Here is a 5896-nt window from a genome sequence, read left to right on the forward strand (position 1 = left end):
CAGGCTAGAGCAGCAGGTAGGTGTGGGAGCCATGAACTTCACTACAATTTTGTTCTCATAGAGCCTCGGGGCCTGTGGAAGACTTGGCAGGGTGGCCCTGGAGAAGATAGACCTGAGATGGCCTTCTTATGTGAGAGCATCCTAGAGACGGGGGAGCCCCAGGTGCAGGAGTGGAAATCGAGGCAGACCCTGTGAGTTGCTCTCCTAATACCTCGTCCTTTTGTGCTAACAGAACATCCATTTATTTTTTAATCAGTGTTCTAAGCTGTCCTGACCATTTTGTCACCAAATTTCTGAGCCTCTTGTGATGCTCACGTGACCCAGTTCTGGCCAGTGAACGCTGAGTAGAAGTCTGCTGGGGGATTTCTGGGAAAACCTTTGCTTTCCTGATGAAAACAGACAGGTACAGCCACCATGATCCTTACCCCTTCCCTCACGCTCATCTTGCCTTGAACCTAGGTGTGATGACTAGAGCTATGGCAGCCATCTTGCGACCTTGGGGCCAAAAGAGTCAGGGTCCCTGATGCTAGAAACTGCCTGCCTCTGGACTTGCATTATGTGAAAAAAAATAATAACCCCCTATTTGTTTAAGCCTTTGTTGGTTGGATTTTCTGCTTCTTGTAGGTGAGTGCATTTCTCACTGATACAGACACCAAGGCAGAGGGCGGGCTAGGCCGTCAGGGAAATCCCATCCCAGAGATACACATAAATATTTCCTGAGGTCTGCCCTGTGCTGAGCCCTCTGCTGGACTCTCTCCTCAAGGGGCTCACAGTTAATGAAGAAAGACAACACAAGTTGTGTCATGGGTACTAAATATGGCACAACACTCAGGGTGCAAGAAATTCCTTTATTTTAAAAAATCATGTTAAATCCTACTTGAGGTCACACTTGTCAGATTGACAAAAAGTATAAAAGACTCTCATGGAGGGGAGGAGTGGAATCTTCCAAGACCATCCCAGGATCTTTGGACTTGGTTAGCCCTGAAAAATTGAAGGAAACACTTGTCTTCCAACTCTTGTGTTTCTGTTGATACAGCCGGGTGTATTCATTATGTTAAATAACACCAGCTGCTGTAACAAGTAAACCCCAAAGTCTCAGGGCTCAACACAATGAGGATTTATTTCTTGTTCATGTCACAGTCCAGTGTGGGTTGGTGGGGAGGGGAGTAGGGATGGGCCCTGCTTCACACCATCATTCACGGACCTAGGCTCCTTCCATCTTGTGGCTCTGCCTTCCTCTGGGTACTCAGGGTCATCTAATTCAGCTGGTGGATGGGGACAGAGAGAGTGAGGATGGTATGGGCAGGTTGTATGGCCCAGCCTGGAGGTGGTGACGTCACTTTATCTCACATTCCAATGGCTGGAACCCAGTTACTTGACCACACCTACCTGTAAGGAGGGCTGGGAAATGGAGTCTAGTTGTGGGCCTAGGAAGAAGAGAACAGAGATTTTGTGAATGCCCAGAGCCCCAAGCCAGGCCCACTTGGTCTCTCAGAGGCAGTGGGCAGCATGGCAGAAGTGATTCTTGCTGAAGCTCTGTGGCCAGGGGCCCACTCACCCCACATCTAAGGTACTACCATCTCCCAATTTGGTGTCAAGTGAAGTCGGGTCTCCCCCTCCTGAGGGACCCTCCTCTCCCTTTCAACTAATTCTGGCAGACCAGGGCTGGCGCTACCTGCCTGATTCCTCCAAGCACCAATCCGCAGCTCCTCCTCCTCATTGACCATCCAGCAATGCCCTCAAAGTACCTAGGCCTTACCATCGTAAACCTGATATGGACCATCTCAGGAAGCCCACCTGGGCCCAGGGAGTGCCTCTTACCCTGAAACACACATACATCACTCACACTCATACACTTACACACTCACACACACTCAAATGCTCACTCACATACACACACTCAACTGTATTTCCACCTGCATTTAGAATGCAGTTTCTCACCCTTGGCACTGCTGACCTTTCGGACTGCATCATACTGTGTTGTGGGGCCACCCTGTGCATTGTAGGATATTTAACAGTATCCCTGGCCTCAACCCACTAGATGTCTGTAGCAATCCCCGGCTGTGACAACCAAAACTATCTCCGGATATTGTAAATGTCACCAGGGCAGTGGCCAACATCACCCTTGGTTGAGAACTTCTAGATTAGAAGCTGCCAGACCTTTACATATAAAGGGCTGGTTTTTCCTCCTTGGAAGTTGGAAGTGTAGGTAGGAAACAGAGAGGCACTCGTTGTTCCCTGATGTGTCTACAGCAGCAGAAAATGAAAACAAGATGGCAATTGGCTCCCCAGAGAATCATGGTTAGAATCATGGCTGGAGGGGATGAATGTGACAATGAGGTCTCTGCAGGGCCACTCTGCACAGGGTGGGGGGTAGGGGTACACAGAGGAGTGGACATTTCAACCAGACCTCGGAGGCTGCTTAGGAGTTTGCCAAAAGGACGAGGGAGAAGGGTCTTCCATGGACTTGCAAGGGCTCCGAGGCAGAGACAGCATGGAGAATTCTGGGAAGGCAAGGTCGTTTGGTGTGCTGGAGCAGGGGTGGTGCTGTTGGTGAGGGCTGGGGGTGGGGCCGGCTGGCAGGCCCAGTCTCCTCTCCAACTCGAGCATGTGCTATTCTTTAGTCCCAGAACACCCTTCTCTGCCTTGCTGCCTGGACAATCCTGGCTCATCCTTCAGAATTGCCAAGACACACATCCTCCAGAAAGCCCCCTTCACGCAGCTTGGTCCCCGCCTCTATATTCCCACCAGGCCCTGTCATACCTCTGGTCAGTGTGCAGTGGCTTCTTTGTCTTTAAAGGGCTGTCTTTTGTCTCACTGTGTCCCAGTCTCTAGCATATAGTAGGTGCTCAGAAATTGGGTGAATGGATTAATCAGTTTTTAAAAAAAGGAGCTATCAATTGGCATAACAAAGATTATTAAGAAAATGTTCTGCATCCCACTTTGGTGAGTGGTGCCTGGGGTCTTAAAAGCTAGTAAGCGGCCATCTAAGATGTATAAATTGGTCCCAACTCACCTGGAGTAAAGGAGAATGAAGAACTCCAAAGTCACAAGGAAAGTATTAGCCCTAGAGAGAGAAAGGGCCACATAAACCAGAGACTGCATCAGCCTGAGACCAGAACTAGATGGTGCCTGGCTACTACCAATGACTGCGCCGACAGGGAACACAACAGAGATTCCCTGATGGAGCATGAGAAAAGTGGGGTGCAGAATTCAAATTCTAGTAAAAAGACCAGACTTAATGGTTTGACTGAGACTGGAGGATCCCCGGAAAGCATGGCCCCCAGGAGTCTCTGTCAATGTGTAACTAAAACCATTCCCGAGGCCATCTCTTCTGACAAAGGTGGACTGGACTATGGGACACAAAATGATACTCATGAAGAGTGTGCTTCTTAGCTCAAGTAGATACAGGAGACTAAATGGGCAGCTCCTGTCCAGAGGGGAGATGAGAAGGCAGAAAGGGTCAGGAGCTGGTTGAATGGACGTGGGAAATCAGGGGTGGAAAGGAGGAGTGTGCTGTCACAGTATAGGGAGAGCAATTAGGGTCACATAACAATGTATGTATAAATTTTTGTATAAGAGACTAACTTGAATTGTAAACTTTCACTTAAAGTACAACAATAAAAAAAATTTTTAAAAAGGAGCTAATTCATGGAAACTCTCATACACCTTCCTGTTATGGATTGAATTGTGTTCCCAACAAGATATGTTGAAGCTCTAACCCCTGTACCTGTGAATGTGACTTTGTTTGGAAATAGAGTCTCTGAAGATGTTATCAGTTTAGGAAACATGGGGTCATGCTAGAGAAGGGTGGGCCCTAATCCAGTCTGAGTGGTGTCCTTCTAAGAAAGGAAAAGAGACATCGAGAGAGAGACAGACACAGAGCGAAGACCGCCATGTGGCTAGGAGGCAGAGATGGATTGATGCTGTGCAAGCCCAGGAGCACCAAGGATTGCCGGCCGTCACCAGAAGCTAGGGGAGAAGCCCAGACAGGACTCGCCCTCAGAGCCCTCAGAGGGAACTGAAATGGCTGACATCCTGAATTTTTACTTCCAGTCCCCAGAACTGTGAGACCATAAATGTCTGTTCTTATAAGCCCCTCAGCTTGTGGCCCTGTGTTATGGCAGCTCTAGGAAACTGACCCCCTTCCTAAGAAATTGGATTTTGGTCTGGGTGGTGGGGAGCCATGGCAGGGTTTTGAGCAGAGGAGACACTGCTGCTGTGTGAAGGATGCCTTGGGAAGGGCAGAGAAAACCAGGTGAGGGCTGAAGAGGTCAAGCAGAGCTACTTCACTGAGGAACAATTGATGGGCGGTGACAACTGATAAGTGGTGCCTTGGAGGGGAAGGAGGAGCTGGTGGCTCCAGGGTGTCTCATATGGGGAATTGGGAGGCCTGGGGTCCTGAAGCAGGGGGAGGAGCAGGCTGGGTGGGGTGGGGAGACCTTGGGGGACGCCCAGTAGGCTGTGGAGCTGGTGTTTGACAGAGGTGCCTGATTAAAAAAAAACCCATTGTGTAGAACTGCCCCATAGGGTTTTCTAGGAGAATCGGGTGGATTTGAACTGCCAACCTTTTGGTTGGCAGCCATAGCTCTTAACCACTGAGCCACCAGGGTTTCCAGGGGCTTGAGAGGGGATGGAAAACAAGGGTCACTCGTGAAGTGATGGGAGGTGATTTAGAAATAATATTGGAGTTATTAGTCCCCATCCTTAAGCATAGAGGACATGACCCAGGTGGAGCTGGGGCTCACAAGGACTCACAAGGACACATCATCTGGGCCCTGAGGTATAAAGACAATAGCTAAGATAATATTGGAAAATATCTTTCAGGGAAACTTCACATAAAGCCCATCAAACAGAACACAAAAGACTTTCCACTCTTACCTTTTTCTATTAGCATTTAGTGAATAGAAATTTGTTGGACTAATGAAAACCCTCCTGACTGTCGTTACTAAAACCTGTACCAATGATTGTTAAGAAAGACAATTTAAAATGTAGGATCACAGTTTCTAGCCAATCTGAAAAGACTAAGCTTTCGATGGTTTTGCCCATTTGTAATGTTAATATATACTGATGGCTCTGTAACTGTTCTTTGGACTTGGGCAGACATGGCTGTGGCAGTATGTTTGCCTGTTTTCCCGTTCTTACCTATTCTGTAATATTCTTTGGACTTGGGCAGACATGGCTGTAGCAGCATGCTTGTCTTTTTTCCGACTTTTGTCTGTTCTGTGATATTTCCTTGGACTTGGGCAGACATGGCTCTTACAGCATGGTTGTCCTTTTCCCACTTTTGTCCTTTTTGAATATATGCTGAATAAAACTTTCTTTTTGCTTTACTAAACTTTATGATGTTTTCCACCGGCAACAGAGGAGAAATGATGCTGTTTTAAGAAGCTTGCTGTAGCTATTTCTGTACACATACAGAGCATCGCAGAAGTGATACTAGAGGAAAAACACTCCCGAGAGTCCTTGTTTAGCAAAGGAAAGAACTTGGGGTTGTCTGGAAGCAACTTAGTAGGAGAAAGGAGGGCTCACTGTTCCCTAGAGGCAGAGGTGAGGAAGAGAAGGGCCAGGAATGGTGACATGGAGGGCCAGGCGCACACGAGCACACACACACACATTGGAACACAGACATGCACTGGAACACAGACACGCACTATAACACACATGCACACAGACAGTGAAACACAGACACACATATTGGAACGTAAACACACTGAAACACACATGTACACACTGAAAAACACTGGAAAACACATGCACATACACTATGACACACACATGAACACAGACACACACTGGATCATAGACACACTGAAACATATGCACACTCACAATGAAACACAGGCACACACTGAGACACACAGTGAAACATAAGTGCACACACTGAAACACACAC

This window comes from Trichechus manatus, unplaced genomic scaffold (assembly GCF_000243295.1).
Source record: "Trichechus manatus latirostris isolate Lorelei unplaced genomic scaffold, TriManLat1.0 scaffold00080, whole genome shotgun sequence".
NCBI lineage: Eukaryota > Metazoa > Chordata > Mammalia > Sirenia > Trichechidae > Trichechus > Trichechus manatus.